This window comes from Dysidea avara, chromosome 1, assembly GCF_963678975.1.
Source record: "Dysidea avara chromosome 1, odDysAvar1.4, whole genome shotgun sequence".
NCBI lineage: Eukaryota > Metazoa > Porifera > Demospongiae > Dictyoceratida > Dysideidae > Dysidea > Dysidea avara.
The window spans coordinates 48,935,752-48,954,664 of record NC_089272.1 but is presented as its reverse complement, the minus strand read 5'-3'; the positions used below and the strand labels follow the sequence as shown (position 1 = coordinate 48,954,664).

General features: G+C 39.1%; 2 long non-coding RNA genes across 2 annotated transcripts in view; one reads left to right on the top strand and one right to left on the bottom strand.

The window, feature by feature from the left end:
• The window catches only part of LOC136250739 (uncharacterized), a 32,343-nt gene extending 13,705 nt beyond the window's left edge, over nucleotides 1-18,638 (top strand). The window contains exons 2-3 of the long non-coding RNA XR_010698694.1: nucleotides 18,205-18,321; nucleotides 18,379-18,638. This is a non-coding gene — a long non-coding RNA (uncharacterized lncRNA). The remainder of the gene's footprint in view (nucleotides 1-18,204; nucleotides 18,322-18,378) is intronic.
• Nucleotides 4,414-6,760, bottom strand: LOC136266302 (uncharacterized). Its single transcript, XR_010706046.1, has 3 exons — nucleotides 6,580-6,760; nucleotides 5,232-5,303; nucleotides 4,414-4,717 (listed from the first exon to the last, which is right to left on the bottom strand). It is a non-coding gene; the product is annotated as an uncharacterized lncRNA (long non-coding RNA).
• Nucleotides 18,639-18,913: the final 275 nt, after the last annotated feature.

The window sequence follows — 18,913 nt, the reverse complement described above, 5'->3', positions numbered from 1 at the left end:
TATTATAGCATAACACAGAGCACAATATTACAGCATGATAAACAAACCAAAGTATTTATACAGAAAACTATGTTATAGACATTTAATCGTCTTTGAGCAAGGCCATTTTAACGAAGGCACAATTGTGCGTGGGCGGGCAATTCATTACATTCTGTTCGCCGTTTATAACTATCACTGGCAAACTAATGCATAAAGAATGTATATATTTAAACAGTTGCATGATACTTATAGACTGTTTTTTTCACTGTCAACCACTTCTTGTGCGTGGGCGGCCCACCACCCCTCCCCTCCGCACCCTCCCACCCCCTATATGATATACGTGCTATACAGGTGAGCATATAAAAGATGCTAAAATTAACAGGTTTTTGTAGAATCAGTTTTATTTTAAAAATTCTAATTGAACAAACAGTACATTTTCATACTATAGCTGAATGACATTAAAATACATTGAATTCTCTGACATGTAGTACTGTGACGCGTGCTATAGAGCAGCAGTATAGCTAGCTAGTCGACTCGTACACTATTAAAATGAAGAGTAACCACAACTCTTAAGGAGTTCCCAGTGTAGGGAGGATTTAACACCCCTGGAGAGTAACCATTACTCTAAAGGAGTAACTGGGGAGTAACACATGCTCTGAAGGTGGTGTCACTTACTCTTCAGAGTAACGGTTATTCTCTTCAGAGTGTTGATTACTCTCCATGGGGTGTTAAATCCTCCCTACACTGGGAACTCTTCAGAGTATTTATTTATTTATTTATTATTAATACTGTGCAGACCTCCATTAGGGAGTATAAAGCACAGATACATGCAAGAAAACAAAATGTACAACATTTTAGACTATATAGCTGGGTTAAATAAGTTTACAATCCTTTTCTGAAAGTCATCTACATTGGTTGCTTCAATTGCAGTAGCTGGGAGGCTGTTCCATATTTTGATAGTGGCAGGGAAAAAAGAGTGCAAATAAATGTTTAAGTGGGCTGATACCTGTCTGAATCTGTAAGAGTAGTGGTTACTCTTTATTTTTAACAGTGTGGTATATCAGCAGCAGAATTAAAACGTGGGTGTTGGGCGTGGTAGCTATAAAAACTGAGAAACTGGCAGGGAAACATATATCACTAGTGCCTTTGTCGGGGAAACACGTACCCCTAGTGATATGTGTGCGGGGAAACACAGATCCCTAGTGATATGTGTGCGGGGAAACACATATGTGACTGGATCTACAAAAACCGTTCTTATCGCCCAAGACAGGAAGTATGATTTTTTCACACAAAGACAAGGCTTAATGAATGCACTATCAAGTTTCACTGCCACAATCGACCAGAGTAAAGTGGTCTGCTTTTGCTGGCTGCTTTTTTAGAGCACAGTGGCGAGCCTTACGAGTGGTCTGGGGTCTTGATGGAGCCCTGGCCAACCAGGGGATGGCTGTGTGTGGCTGTCTACAGCTCCGTGGTGTTGGACAATGACCTGTGGTGTAGATTTCATTTTAGCCAGTTCTGAGCCCTGAATGGCCTATAACTTGGCCTAATTCATCCCAGCACGTTTCTTTTACACCATCTTTCCTGCCTTCCAGGGCCCCCGCCTCCCACCCTTCTGGAGCTCGCCTGATGTAGACAACCTCGGTTTAAAAACTATCTAAAATGGCGGGAAACTTAGCTGTTGACTACTTCTTCAGTGGATGATCAGGAAGGTAAGAAATTGTTGTGAAACGTGTGAAAATTTGGTATGCGTAGCTACCACCATTGGCCAGCTACAGCACACTGAATATTTAAAACCGACGTTTCTCGATACTTTCAAATGGGCGATAAGACCGTTTTTCCCAGAGACAGTCACATATCACTGTGACACCGCCACTTTCTCAAAGGGCGTACGAGATTTTGAAATCACAGTGATTTCTCTGAAATCAATGATTTCATTAGTGATTTCATGATTTCAATTGTGATTTCGTGATTTCAATTTTGATTTCGTGATTTCACCATGGTTGACTCTCATGGAACTAGAACAGGTCCAGAAGCTTCGTCATCAGTAAACTGGATGGTAAAAGTTATATCTTCACTAGAGTGTAGTTGGGAGGCAAAGATACTGGGGCCAAAGCAGCCTGGCTGAGATGATTCCAGGCACCAGTAGCAGTGATGGTTCGTGGTTGTGGTCATACGGTAATGCTGATGATTAACAGGCAAGCTAACAGTGTAAAGAGGCTGCCTAAAAATGATCCCAGAACTTCGTGCATAAGTTATATTCTAACAAGGGTATAAAAATAATAGGCGTGGATCAAGGAATGCCGCACTGGCCTGGTTATAGCTAGCATTTTAACGAGATTTTTTTACAAGACAATCCACAACTTATCTGGCCTATCAACACCATTATCCTCTTAGCCATACCATGTTCAACTGGACACCACTACCCTTACCACTTCATCCAGGTACTTAGCTACATGAACCGGCATTCCTTCTTTCCAAGAGCTGTCATCGACTGGAATAATTTGCCAACTTTAGTGATTGAGTCAGAAGGCATTAGCATATAGCTACTACATACTTGTGCTGTAAAGTAAAAATGGTATAGGCAATGTTAGGCATTGTCTTTACCAGTAGATATAATAAAGTAGTACTGTTGTTATCTTGTGTATTTTTTTTTCTTGGAGCATTACTTAACCCTTGGCACATCAGCATGCTCAGTAATATAATAATAATAATAATAATAAAAGTAGCTAATGGTGACACATGTGATTAATTAAGTATATTGGAATTGGTTACTATTGCATGGTTGCATGTCATCCGTGGGTCCACATGATTTCAATTACACTTTTTTCACTGAGTCATGATGAATTTTAAAACAGTACCTTTGGTAGGAGATAGACTTGAACTCAATCAGTAATGATTAGGTAATTGTTCTCCGTAAAATTTGTGTGCTATACACTGTTAGCTCCAATGCATCCTGCATTATCAGTTCTTCAGATAATATAATCTAATCCAAAACAGCCAAGCTGTAAAAAAAACAGTGCGGCCCTCAAAAAGGCTATGGTGAAAAAAGATGTGAAATCCAAGGTGGCGGCCAAGAAATGGCTGTGATGGTAGATTAATGGTAAAAATTTTAATAACGACAATTCAGGTGAATTTTTGTGCCGCCTGGTCTTGGCAAAAAATTCACCTAAATTGCCGTTATTAAAATGTTTACCATTAATCTACCATCACAGCCATTTCTTGGCCGCCACCTTGGATTTCACATCTTTTTTCACCATAGCCTTTTTGAGGGCCGCACTGTTTTTTTACAGCTTGGCTGTTTTGGATTAGATTTCATTTCTTTTTGTATTTCTATACCCCAAAGCCGGCCATAGCGGCTTTGGGACTTATTTAACCTGTCTTTTTTTCTTTACCACAGGAAGAAGAAAAGATGAAGCAGATGTACTTTAAATATTTCAGTAAATGTACAAATTATCAAGACTCACGGTAGTGAGTCGCGCGGCCAGTAAAGCAGAAACGCGCGCCGCAGACAATAAATGACGCGACCACTACGTGAGGATTTTACAAGAACGAACGTTCTCAAATTTGGCCTTCCTGTAATCCACCCGTCACTTACGCTATCCCTCTGAAACTCTGGAGTTGAACTCATCGTGTCACTAGTAACTACCACACAAGCAGTGAAGCAAATCCATGCCGATTGTTTCGTGATCGAGATTGCCGACATGAAAGGGGACGTTTCATTTTTTTTTTTATTTTTTTTTTTATCGCATGCGGTTAGACGCAACCGCAGGTGTATGCCTTGCGTTCCTTTGTGCATTCCGAACATTGATCGCCCTGTTATCGCTTCAGTATTCACTCAATCACCTCAAGATTCACATCATCGATTTCACCATACATGATTACCCTACAGTTGTGATTTCAGCACCAAACGAAGTTTCAGTCGTCCTCAGTCGACCTAGAGGCCAAATACAAATCCCAGATTGTTGTTTTCCGCAATACTCGCTTGGCATGTAGGGCAATGTGTCTTTAAACTGTTCTGAAAGTTTCGTTCAGATTGAAACATTTGTTTTCGAGAATGGCTAGTTTGAAATTTGAATTTAGTCCCCCCCACGTCATTTGCTCTCTAAGAATTTTACTCGGAATTTAAAGAATGACGCAGAGCACAACTGCGGTCTCTGGGTATTGATGAACTGGCGCTCTATGTAGTTAATCAGTACATATAGCCACCAAGAAGTGTGCTGCCATAGATTATAGTCCATAGATATAGCTAATCTATGGTGCTGCATACCATCCTTCGTTTTGAAATTAGTCGCCCCCACATAATTTGTCCTCTAAGGGCGCGGCTTAAAGAATGACACAAGAGTACAACTGCGGTTACCAGTTGTTGACACAAGCTGTGAGTAATTAGCACATGTAGCTAGCTTAAAAGGAAGTGTGCAAAATCGCCTAATACAATTGTCACCATGCATTATTGCATTTTATAGCACCCCCACACAAAATTACACATGTAATTACAACATACAGAGGAGACACATGAATACCAAACACTTTTCACAACAATAATGTAAGAATTGTACAATAATGACTGTAATATAACTGCTATGCAAATGTTTTCCAGTGGCCCGCCATGGTAGCAAGTCTCACATGACGGCATGTATATTCATCCAAACACAATGGGAGTAACGAGTGAGTATGATGACAACAAGTTGGTATGACTCCATTTGTAGAATCCAGATGAGTGGGTGTGGCTCCAGTATGTCTAAACGGTTAACAAACATTCCTGTTATAAATACGTGCTAGAGTTGCAATATAATAGTATAGTATTTAAATGCAATAATACATAGTCTCCATTGCATCACTATCAAACGACACTAAGTGGAGGATATTGTTGCATCTCTAGTATGTACACTCTATCAGTACAACCTATCTTAATGGCCACTAGTATAGAAAGACAACCACTCTTGAAAAGCCAATTCCAATTGAGAATTTATACACTGTTACCTGCTGAATGAGTGAAGGTGGCAATAAACAAGTTCCACCGTAATTTATACACGTGATCTGATCCTGTATATTCTGTCAGTGGATGAGATCCACTTGGCCAGGACAAAATGTGACTCAAGTGCCCTGGATGATCCATACTCAACCAACTTATGACCCAGTGGCACAATGGAACTGACTATTTATAGAGAATACAATTACATTTATTTCTAAGATGTGTGGATGTGTGGACACATTACAACACATTACATGTACATACAAGACACGCTACGTACTGTTTTAGCATTTCAAGTCACCACATTATACACGTACCAGTCAACAATGCTTCATAGTGCCCATCAGTAAACCTGAAGAAAAGTTACGAAAAATAAAAATTCACATAAGTACAATGAAACCTCATTAATATGGCAGGCTGTGGGACCAAAAAATTTGGCCTGAATAACAAGGTGGCCTTATTAATGAGGTCATAAGTAATGCTTAGCTATATTTGGGACCTACTAGAGGTGGCCAATATAATGAGGTGGTCTTATTAAAGAGGTGGCCACTAAGTGAGGTTTCACTGTACATATAGTTCACAATATTGTGAACAATATTAATGGTTAACAATATACACTGAAACCTGCAGGTCACTTCTTGTGGAAGATTGCTCTCTACACAAAATGACACATTCAGAGATTGTATTTAGATGGATGATACAGTAACGCATTGTGACTTCAATACTCGTGATGTGTCACTGCTAGGCAGCAACCATATACACGGCACTGCCACATCGCACTTGCTCGCACACACAATTTTGCTAACGATTTTACAAATTGATAATTAAGGGGTGTGGCAACTAGCTGTTTCCCTTCTGTACAAGTGGCCACCAAGACAGGTCCACTGTGGATGAAAGCCAGGCATTAGATATTTGGTATTTCATGTGTTGAAGACATTCCAGGGCTTCTGGTAGTCTCAAATCTCACCACAGTTTAACTCAGGCAGTGTTGTGGTCACCACTAAACTACTGGAATGCTGTGTTATGTTCATCTTATGCTTGGCTACTATATTGTAGAACTGAAATGGATACTCTGAAAAATATATCCTAAGGATAATGACTTCATCACTTTCTTCATCAGGAGCTTATAAGGACCAACAGTGAAACTTTTTACACTTGGGGCTGACAGTCAACTGCCTATGTCTGAAGCAGTGCTTTTGGTGCTCTAACAGATTGGCTGCCCCCTTGCTGCCAGCACTCACTGTCTCATACGCTGTCATACACTAAATCCATCTCTATAGCCAGTTAGAACAGCATGCTTCTTACCTTTTTTTAAGGCCGCATAATGCAGCCACCTCTTTAAAAGGCAAGGTTAGAAAATTTTGTCCCTACGGCCTGAATAATGACCAGTTTTCACTGTACTATTAGTGATTAGTGATCATGGGGGATTATTTATTAAGATACTAAGATATACAAACGCTACAACCTCTAAATATAGCAGTAAATTTTTTACCCTGGTCCAATGTCTCATAATAATCGTGACTTCGTGAGAGACTCTACTGTGACAAATACATGTTTATCATGATATGTGCTAATCGCCTTTTTACAATTAAGTTTTACAACACAAATACATGTATAGTTAAACTCACCAATTGCGACTAAATCCCTTCAACACGAAAAGACAAATAATGAGACAACCTTGGAGACAACAGCCACACAAGCCTATTCTGGTGCGTTTATTTAGTAGTAATATAAATTTTAAAGGCGTTTATTTACAACAGGACATAATTACGCGCCCCTCTATTGTCTCTGTACATACTTGCCTTTTCTTTACTAAGGTAAATGCGGGTATTTCCGGACAGCGCACAATTCCGGACACTTCGTGTATAGCACCCAAGAATGAATCAACTACAACACACTTTTCGATTTTTATAATCCCTATAAGAATAGCTATTCACAGCAGAAATTTCAAGGCAATCCGTTGTTTCGTTCCTCGGCTAGCTTGATAAAGATACCAAAGTGTCCGGAATTGTACGCTGTCCGGAAATACCCGCATTTACCTTATTCTCATTTCATTTCACAAGATCTCTTGGCAGGGGCGTAGCTTCTTCACTTGAATTAGTCAATGCTTGAAGTAGATCGAGATACTCTAATAAAACAGTCACATTTCTACAAGTGCCATATTTTTATATTGTAAAGTCTGTAAGTAGCTAGTAATTTAAACTATACAATCCGATGCTAAGCAGAAGTTGTAACTATGCTAAATATTGATTGCTGTGTTCAGCGGTGGAGCAAGTAGTTGATATGAGGGGGGCTGGGCTGACCCAGACTTATTTCTATAGTTTAGTAAGGTGAGACCAAAAAAAAAAAAAAAAAAAAAAAAAAAAGGTCGCACATAACTGACAAGAGCTTCCACCTCACCAGCTACCATTTCTAGCTGATAAACTACATAAAAATCCTTACATAGCTCGCTACACACTGAATACTTTATTAGAGTGACTGCTCTATTAGAGTATCTCGATCTTTATCACGGTTTTCAGCCCCACTCCAAGAAAGATAATTTCGGTGTGATATCATTCTGAGGGGAGGCTAAGCCCCCCCCCCCCCCCCCCCCCCTTTCCGCCGCCTATGGCTGTGTTACAGCTGTTTTGTGACTGCTCTAATAGAGTATCTTGATCGTTTCAATGCAGTACAAGATGAAAGGCAAAGTGTTGTTAAGGGTTTACTAGTTAAAATGGGTGTTAGTTGACTGCAGTTGCATGCCACTAACAGGGCCGTCCAGAGAAATTAGAGGGCCCAGGGAAAAGAGTTAAAGAGGGGCCCAGGGGCAAGGAAGGGTCTAGATCCTGACTGCTCTATTAGAGTATATCGATCTTTCTTTAAACAGGTATTCAAGTGGCCCCTTTCAGGCTGTGGTAGGGGGAAAAATACCCCAGTTACCCCCAATGTGGGCGGCCCTGGCCACTAAAATTACAGTTATATTTTAATATTCTGTCACTGTAATCTGGGGTTTCTGTCAAAACCATGGAAACTACTGACTCACCTACTGTTATCAACAGTGCATTGCTTATTCTAACAAAAAGTATTGAAATCCCATCCAAAAACAGCTTATAGCTGTAAAAAAAGTGCGCGTCCAAGTAAAGCAGAGTTAACTGCGACAAAAAGTAATGATATCATAATGCGGCCATGTGCGAGGTGTGCAAGTTGTAATATTAGCTAATCAGATAATACAATGTTATTGTTAAAGTGTTAATGAGAACTATGTGATGCTGCTAGTTTTGAAGTGTGTGAGCATCTTCATAAATGCCACATAAATTTAATTCTCAATAAAGCAATGTGTATAGATTCTCTGATAGTAATAAATAGTTTGAGTTTGGCCGCCTTTCCTGTATACAGCAATGCTACGAACAAAGGAAAGGTGGCCAAACTCAAACTATTTATTACTATCAGAGAATCTATACACATTGCTTTATTGAGAATTAAATTTATGTGGCATTTATGAAGATGCTCACACACTTCAAAACTAGCAGCATCACATAGTTCTCATTAACACTTTAACAATAACATTGTATTATCTGATTAGCTAATATTACAACTTGCACACCTCGCACATGGCCGCATTATGATATCATTACTTTTTGTCGCAGTTAACTCTGCTTTACTTGGACGCGCACTTTTTTTACAGCTATAAGCTGTTTTTGGATGGGATATATATATATATATATAATACATATATTTATTACAGAACTCTCCATGGTGGTTTCTTTGTAACTGAACACTCTACAAGGTGACTTCTTCTTGCTGCTCTCTCTACAGGGTGAATTGTTTGTAGCTGAATAATCTACAAGGTAACTTTTTCTAGCTGATCTCTCTATAGGGTGATTTGTTTGTAGCTGAACTATCTACAAGGTAACTTCTTCTAGATGATCTCTCTACAGGGTGATTTGTTTGTAGCTGAATTCTGTGCAGGTGATTTGTTTGCAGCTGAGCTCTTTACAGAATGGTTTCTTTGTAGCTGAACTCTCTACAAGGTAATTATAACTTCTTCTAACTGGTCTTTCTACAGGGCAATTTGTTTGTGGCTGAATTTTCTACAGGGTGATTTCTTTGAAGCTGAACTCTCTACATGGTGGTTTCTTTGTAACTGAACTCTCTACAAGGTAATTTCTTCTAGCTGATCTCTCTACAGGGAGATTTGTTTGTAGCTGAACTCTCTACAGGTGATTTGTTTGCAGCTGAACTCTCTACATGATGGTTTCTTTGTAGCTGAACTCTCCACAAGGTAACTTCTTCTAGCTGATCTTTCTACAGGGTGATTTGTTTGTAGCTGAACTCTCTACAAGGAAACTTCTTCTAGCTGATCTCTCTACAGAGAGATTTGTTTGTAGCAAAACTCTCTACAGGTGATTTCTTTGCAGCTGAATTCTCTACATGGTGGTTTCTTTGTAGCTGAACTCTCCACAAGGTAATTTCTTCTAGCTGATCTCTCTACAGGGAGTTTTGTTTGTAGCTGAACTCTCTACAGGTGATTTGTTTGCAGCATGAACTCTCTACATGATGGTTTCTTTGTAGCTGAACTCTCTACAAGGTAACTTCTTCTAGCTGATCTTTCTACTAGGTTATTTGTTTGTAGCTGAACTCTCTACAAGGAAACTTCTTTTAGCTGATCTCTCTACAGGGAAATTTGTTTGTAGCTGAACTCTCTACAGGTGATTTGTTTGCAGCTGAACTCTCTACATGATGGTTTCTTTATAGCTGAACTCTCCACAAGGTAACTTCTTTTAGCTGATATTCTAGCTGATCTCTCTACAGGGAGATTTGTTTGTAGCCAAACTCTCTATAGGTGATTTCTTTGCAGCTGAACTCTCTACATGATGGTTTCTTTGTAACTGAACTCTTTACAAGGTAATTTCTTCTAGCTGATCTCTCTACAGGGAGTTTTCTTTGTAGCTGAACTCTCCACAAGGTAACTTCTTCTAGCTGATCTTTCTACTGGGTGATTTGTTTGTAGCTGAACTCTCTACAAGGAAACTTCTTCTAGCTGATCTTTCTACAGGGAGATTTGTTTGTAGCTGAACTCTCTACAAGTGATTGTTTGCAGCTGAACTCTCTACATGATGGTTTCTTTGTAGCTGAACTCTCTACAAGGTGACTTCTTCTAGCTGATCTTTCTACAGGGAAATTTGTTTGTAGCTGAACTCTCTACAGGTGATTTGTTTGCAGCTGAACTCTCTACATGATGGTTTCTCTGTAGCTGAACTATCCACAAAGTAACTTCTTCTAGCTGATCTTTCTACAAGGTGATTTGTTTGTAGCTGAACTCTCTACAAGGATACTTCTTCTAGCTGATCTCTCTACAAAGAGATTTGTTTGTAGCCAAACTCTCTACAGGTGATTGCTTTGCAGCTGAACTCTCTACATGATGGTTTCTTTGTAGCTGAACTCTCTACAAGGTAATTTCTTCTAGCTGATCTCTCTACAGGGAGTTTTGTTCGTAGCTGAACTCTCTACATGATGGTTTCTCTGTAGCTGATCTCTCTATAAGGTAACTTCTTTAGCTGATGTCTCTACAAGGTCACTAGTTTGTAGCTGAACTCTCTACATGATGGTTTCTTTGTAACTGAAGTCTCTACAAGGTGACTTCGTCTAGCTGATTTTTCTAGAGGGTGATTTATTTGTAGCTGAACTCTCTGCAAGGAAACTTCTCCTAGCTGATCTCTCTACAGGGAGATTTGTTTGTAGCTGAACTCTCTACATGATGGTTTCTTTGTAGCTGAACTATCTACAAGGTAATTTCTTCTATTGATCTCTCTACAGGGCGATTTGTTTGTAACTGAACTCTCTACATGGTAGTTTCTTCTAGCTGATCTCTCTACAGGGAGTTTTGTTTGTAGCTGAACTCTCTACAGGTGATTTGTTTGCAGCTGAACTCTCTACATGATGGTTTCTTTGTAGCTGAACTCTCTACAAGGTAACTTCTTCTAGCTGATCTTTCTACTAGGTGATTTGTTTGTAGCTGAACTCTCTACAAGGAAACTTCTTTTAGCTGATCTCTCTACAGGGAAATTTGTTTGTAGCTGAACTCTCTACAGGTGATTTGTTTGCTGCTGAACTCTCTACATGATGGTTTCTCTATAGCTGAACTCTCCACAAGGTAACTTCTTGTAGCTGATATTCTAGCTGATCTCTCTACAGGGAGATTTGTTTGTAGCCAAACTCTCTATAGGTGATTTCTTTGCAGCTGAACTCTCTACATGATGGTTTCTTTGTAGCTGAACTCTTTACAAGGTAATTTCTTCTAGCTGATCTCTCTACTGGGAGTTTTGTTTGTAGCTGAACTCTCTACATGATGGTTTCTTTGTAGCTGAACTCTCTACAAGGTAACTTCTTCTAGCTGATCTCTCTACAGGGAGATTTGTTTGTAGCTGAACTCTCTACAGGTGATTTGTTTGCAGCTGAACTCTCTACATGATGGTTTCTTTGTAGCTGAACTCTCCACAAAGTAACTTCTTCTAGCTGATCTTTCTACTGGGTGATTTGTTTGTAGCTGAACTCTCTACAAGGAAACTTCTTCTAGCTGATCTTTCTACAGGGAGATTTGTTTGTAGCTGAACTCTCTACAGGTGATTGTTTGCAGCTGAACTCTCTACATGATGGTTTCTTTGTAGCTGAACTCTCTACAAGGTGACTTCTTCTAGCTGATCTTTCTACAGGGAAATTTGTTTGTAGCTGAATTCTCTACGTGTGATTTATTTGCAGCTGAACTCTCTACATGATGGTTTCTTTGTAGCTGAACTATCCACAAAGTAACTTCTTCTAGCTGATCTTTCTACATGGTGATTTGTTTGTAGCTGAACTCTCTACAAGGAAACTTCTTCTAGCTGATCTCTCTACAAAGAGATTTGTTTGTAGCCAAACTCTCTACAGGTGATTGCTTTGCAGCTGAACTCTCTACATGGTGGTTTCTTTGTAGCTGAACTCTCTACAAGGTAATTTCTTCTAGCTGATCTCTCTACAGGGAGTTTTGTTTGTAGCTGAACTCTCTACATGATGGTTTCTCTGTAGCTGATCTCTCTATAAGGTAACTTCTTTTAGCTGATGTCTCTACAAGGTCACTAGTTTGTAGCTGAACTCTCTACATGATGGTTTCTTTGTAACTGAAGTCTCTACAAGGTGACTTCTTCTAGCTGATTTTTCTAGAGAGTGATTTGTTTGTAGCTGAACTCTCTACAAGGAAACTTCTTCTAGCTGATCTCTCTACAGGGAGATTTGTTTGTAGCTGAACTCTCTACATGATGGTTTCTTTGTAGCTGAACTATCTACAAGGTAATTTCTTCTATTGATCTCTCTTCAGGGCGATTTATTTGTAACTGAACTCTCTACATGGTAGTTTCTTAGTAGCTGAATTTAACTCTACAAGGTGATTTCTTCTAGCTGAACTATCCCTTTCCATAGTTGCATGAACTCCCTACAAGGTAACTTCTTTTAGCTGATCTCTCTACAGGGTGAATTGTTTGTAGCTGATCTCTATACAGGTTACTTGTTTCTTGCTGATCTCTTGAATTCTCTTCAGGGTGACTGCTCTATTAGGGTGACTGCTCTATTAGAGTATCTCGATCTCGCACTTGCTGCACCAAGTTGGATTTCGTGTTATAACTCCGTGGCTTTAAGTCTGATTCTTCTACGCCATTGAATAGCCTTTCTAAGATGATTGCTCCATCTATACAGCTATTTTCAAAGCATTACCCCAAGCGGTTTATCTGGTAGGCGTGGCAAGTATAGTAGTTTTTATTAGCTAATCTCGATTGCGTAATTGTTACACACTGTTGGTTTTTTCGTTGTATCTTCCTGGTTTTTAGCTCGATTTCTTTCAAACCACAAAAGGTTTGAGGTTCAATAGTTAACCTATTCACCCACCAATTTTCAGCTTCTTCCCATACGCGGTTTACCCTGTAGGCATGACAACATATTGGTGTTATTTTTCGCGAATAATCGCTCATAACTCTTTTGCTGTTTATCGTATTCCAGCCAAAGTTGGTACAGTGATACGCCATTATATCCCCCTTCTGTGTGCCAAATTTCAAGGCAATCGGATATTGCGTTCGCGTTTTATAGCAGTTTTTGTAAGTGTGCGAAAAGAGGAAGAAAAATAAGAAGAAAAAAACGAAGAAACTAAGCCAATTTTTGAAGTCGCATATCTCGGGAACGCTTGAAGCGATTTTGCTCAAATTTGGAATGTCGAGTGCTGAAGGTGGAGGAAATGTCCACAGCAAAAATCGTCTTGTTTCATCAAGGCATCACAGAGCTACGGAGGTGCGAAAATTTCGTTTTCTTTCTTCCTGTCAATATACTCACGGGGGGGTTGCGCGCCGGCTTCTTGGGCCGCACGACACACTACCGTGTGTCTTGATACAAACCAGTATGATGCATTGTCAGCAATGAACATACCTGCAAAATTTAGCAGAACTTATAAACCTTATCTGATCAATATGTGATGTATTTAATCTGCATGAAGCTGATTTATATGCAGAAAGATAGCTACTTATATGTATTACCTACCAGTTTGATAATACACAATAGATAAAATCACATCTGAGAGAGTTGACATAAACAATATCTCTGCTAACATCAGTAACATACACATCCCTTCCTTCACAATGGTATTGAAAACTGGAATGGCTCTCTGTTAACAACCCTGATCTCATTTCATATTGACTAACATCCATAGTGGCAGGAAACACTTAAGTACATAGTCAGCTGATCTGGATACATCCATGGTCTTCATTGTGTATGCTGGGATTATTTTATATGAAATGTTTGCTTGTGAGTTGTAAAAAGATGTTTAGTGGGTCAGCTGAACAAGCAGAATCATGTTATGTGAGCTAATCTTTGAAAAGTTACACCTAGTAGCTAGTTACTAACCAGTACTGACATACATATTTTCTAGACAAGCTGCATAATTATTTGTCCTGAAGCTAATGCTGGGAACTACTTTCTTTGCAAAAGTGTGCTTATAGTTTGCAGCCCTTCTACATGGTTTACCCGTTTCATCATTAACCCATGCAGTCACTATGATGTACTGTCACTTGTGGCTGCGAGTAGAGCCTAAATTGCTAGTTAACACTGCCGAGATAGATTCTCAGATTACTCCAGTGATGGAAGCTTTTAACCATTAGTGGACTCAGCTTGGGCTGTAAAATTCGAGATTGGCAGCCGAACCAGTGCCAGATCAAGTGATTCGGGCCTTAAATTACTTCTGTTATGTTCCAATTAATAATATCGCGTCATTCAATGCGTACGGAATTTACAGAAATATACGGAGTTTGACGATCTTTGTTTTCAGAAAGTGTGATTAGGCTCTGCAAGGTAGTGATGATGACTTTCCCCTTTCTCTGTAGTTTTCTTTCTTTGTTGTTCCCCTTTCCCAGTAGTTGTATTTTTATTCGTTGTATTTTATTCGTTGTGATTATATAGTTTGTTTTGTAGAAAAAAAGTGTGATTTCTGATTTCTTTTGAGTGTATGATTTTATGATTTCTAATGTGATTTCTGACGAAACGTATGAGATTTCAAGAGTGTCGGACCCCTCGAGACTGTCTCACTGATGTATCAACCATTCCGGTATTTGTTTGCAAAAATCGCATCATTTTGGCCGAATTTCAGCATATAGATGGCTCAGCCAGATGGCTAACAAGCTTCAATTATAACCATACTCCTCATGCCGGTACTTTACCTAGTACTAGTCATTGCTGACCCACGGCGCAGTTGCTGCTCTGCTTGTCCTGTGCTCCAGAGGAAGAAACATTTTGTCTGTCGCCAAAAAGTTGCACAGATCGTGCTGCCACCAGAAACTGACCAATAAAACCAAACCACCAATACTTTGAGTTGATGATAGACTAATGTTGAGAGTGAATATCGTGGCATACGAAAAACCCTACGAACCGCTGTAACGAAAATCACGTGATGTTGAGACATTTGTATCATTTTCTACCAGAAGAAAGTGACAAACTTGGCTGCCAAGCTGGTGTTATTCAAATTACACTTAGCTTAACACATGAAAATAGTCAGGTAGTTGATTGGAGGATATCGATTTTTCGCGTTGCGGACCCTAGCTATGATCATTATTTTTATCATGTCTGAGGTAATCTAAAAATGTATTTTCATGCTCGTATATATGTATACCAACTGCATGCATGCACAGATTGCCCACAATCACATTCGCTGCGTGTTTCTTCCGATTCTTTGCAGCTAACAATGAGGAAGATTGAAGGAAGCCGGCTTGCTGTAGCTACGTCATTCAGAACTAGAACAGTGCTTGTGCTCCATGGAAGACTTGCCTGCGGGTATAACTATAATAAGACTGTCACGACATTGTTGTATGTCGCTATATCGTTCGTAGATATTGTCTCTCCCATCGTTTTCAGTTCCAATGTAGCGACGCCATGCATGCACTAGCTGCAGCTACACTGTATTATATTAGCTATGCTACTTAACATGTGCTACACTAGTACATAACTAGCTGCAGTGCTACACTCATTTGGCAACTACAAAATAATAACATGGATCAAGGTTGTTTGCTGGCGAAAGGGATATAGAGGATATTGCACCCCCATTGAGAGTCAGCTGGGTACATGCCAAAAGCATTCATCATCTCTAGTACACTATCTCACAGTGAATTGGTTAAGTCCATTTTATGGATGACTGCAAGTTCAAGCTAGCTTAATGTAGGAAACTTTGCAGAAAAACATATAGGAAGAGCTGCATTTGTAGAACTGTGAGGTAAGCAGATGTGGCTAATTTTTCATGATTCGCTATTATTATCTATTATGGCATGGCAGCAGGATTCCATCAACATCACAAGCTAAAGTTATCAAAGGAAGTGACAAAAGTAGCTACTGATTCTTTAAAAACTTGGACCGTTGATGATGTCTTGTGGTAGCAGATTAAATTGCCGATTAAATTCTGGTATTGTTCTTGGAAAAATAAGTATTTTGTAGATATCTATTGACAGAAGTTTGGCAGTGGAGAAACGGCTGAATCTTGTTAAAATTATGAGTGACTAAGGTTTGCTACACTTGCCTTGCTTAACAATATTTTATTGTAACAAGACTTTTACAGATGCTAGCTATAACACACTGTCAAGAACTATGAAGCAGATTATGAGAAGAAAGCTTCACTCAACCAACTCAAGTAGAACAGCAAGTATGTATCTACAGTGGGAATTTGTGGTCAGGGAACAGGTGTTTACTAAAACAGTTGTACTTAGATACGAAATGACATATATACGGAGTTGATGTCTGCACCATCATGCTCATACATATTCACCATGAATAGGGGAATCGGTAAGTCTTTTCTTTTATCACCTTTCTTCAATGCATACGAAAGCAAAATTTGTGAATAAAGGTCGATCGTGTATGATCAGCTTCGACATGATGTTAACAAATGCCCATGGTTTGTGTGTCATTGGGTCTACTGTAACAAATCACAAATATTTTCCAAATCCTGTTGAGTAGGCAAATACGATGATCGATGTTAGTCCCTTTCTTCACTAAGAAAATGGCATTTAAAATTTAGAGAATTTTTCAATAATAAGGTATTTCACCCATTGTATTCAATGCTTTATACTGTAAATTTTGGCTTGCATGATTGTGCCAGGTTTTCACAGAATCGGTCATGTATTTGTAGCCCCATAACCATGGTACACCCCCAGTGTGATAATCATAACTTTTTGAAGTCACAGTGTGTGTGACTGTGACTGATGAATGTTGTATTGGCATGCACATTAGCATACCTCATGTGAAACACCCAGCAGTAACATCAAACTAATCACACCGTACATAGCCATAAAGCATATACAAGCTGTAGATACGTATCAAGAATACATACCTAACAATTCAATAAGAGCACCAGTTGTATCTACATATTTGTTTGTAATCGTTCAGCCAAAATTTTTAGGGAATCTACAAGTGTAGGAATATGTTTTTTATTGGAGTATTTGAATGGCTCAGAATAGGCTTCTATTATCCTATAGTGTGTATATCGTTAGCAAATTGAAGTATGTATCAAGACAAGTACGCCTTTACTCAAATTAGGTGTGTGGCCTGGTTTACTTGACAAGTAATCCGCCATCCCATTTTTAGAAGGGACCATTGACCTGAAGATGTGTGAACATAGTGTTTTGTTTCTGTTAGTAACACACTGGTGTAGCATGTCACTGGTTTTATTTATTGTCCACACACTTCATTACCTTGTGTTTTGATATTGTTTAGTGCATAAACGAATGTTGATTTTATGCTTCAAAGGTTTGAATGCACATTCGAACGTTTGATCAATATTTGTGACCGGGCCTGCGAAAATAGGGCATATGGGCACAAACTACACCCCGTCACTCTATAGGTCATATCTCAGTACTGGAACAGAATATTTGTATTCTGTAACTTGCATCATAACGCCAATTAAATGCTTACTAAGAGCTGAAAATTGCATAGCCATAGTACAGTGGTACAAAAAGTTATGTACAATGAAAGTTTGAAAAAGTAGGCAAAAATCATGTGCCCACATGCCCTATTATCGCAGGCCCAGTCAAATTTTATGGTGCTATAGCTATATATTATGTAGGTGGCATAACTTTGAGGTTATTGTAGTTTTTGTTTTGGCTCCCTATGGTATTTCTCACGTTGACACTATTATTTATCTGTTTAACAAGACATAGCAGCTGGAGAAAACACAAAGCTGCTGCAACTCGGGAATATTCTTCCTCTACAGCTTGTCCCAACTGCACTGCGAGATTAACGGTGGGTGTGGCCACTTGTGGTACAAGATAATTAACTTGTCAGACACCTAGTACAACCACCTTCCATTGCTTTCTAGTGTCTCAAGCGTAACTGCCCACGGTGAAATTATTCATGACGTGATGAGCAGTTGGATTCTTACGGTCTTCTGCTCACTAATATGGCCAGGTTGCGCATGCGCAAAATTATAACTTTGCTTTTGTCATTCGAATGATGCACCCCTCGAACCATTGAACAAATGCAGTAGATTTGTTTATGCACTAATTATTACAACAATAATTAATATCATGCTATACTTTTCAAATGTCCAGAACAGCAATTATTGGTACATACTGTATGTAAGAACCTGGTACTGTGTTTGTGGTACTATAGCAGGGAGATTTGAAATGTTGTGTGTCATAGTATGGACTTCACCTGTGTGGCTCTGTAGCTTTAGAAAGTAAAATTCAAAGGATAGTATTAACTGGGCACCTGGTTTATTATAGGTAGCACAGCATCAAAGGTGTCCTGATCATGTGATCCACCCAGTGTAGTGACATCTACTGAAGTAAAAGATTTGTTGTGGTTGTCAAGTGATCACATCAGGGACTTCCCCTGACAAGGTACGTGTATTACCTAATATGGATCTGTCATTTAAACTTTTATTTATTATTATTTAGGAGGCATTGCAACATTATCTCCACGGACTACTCACACCCACACCACACCTCCACACTAGGGTATTGGGTCTGGTGACATTGGTTAGGTTCATCTGTCCGTAATCCAGTACAACATGTCTAAGACATGCTTATTGTATTTTAAACACGTCCAAGAATACTGACTAATATCACCAGATCCTCATCTCCGTAGAGATGAATGTAGTCACTGCTATACTAATTGGACAACTGTATTATAATATCTGTGTAAATTAAAACAACAATCATACAATACAACTTAACGTGTAAATGACAGGGAACCCTTTGTGGTATTATGACCTTATTAACATACCTTCATACTATAGGACTGAGGTTTTGTATAGTGAACAACACTTCACTTGAGTGAATCCAGGGTTTGGCAAGGTGAGTAGCAGACAAAGAAAGTTTGGGGGTGCAAAGCTTTCAGATTTTAATGAAGATTGAATTGGTTTAATTATGCAAAAAAAAAATTAAATCATAAGTGAGAGTTGTACAGGGATAAGTGACTACAGGAGCTTAT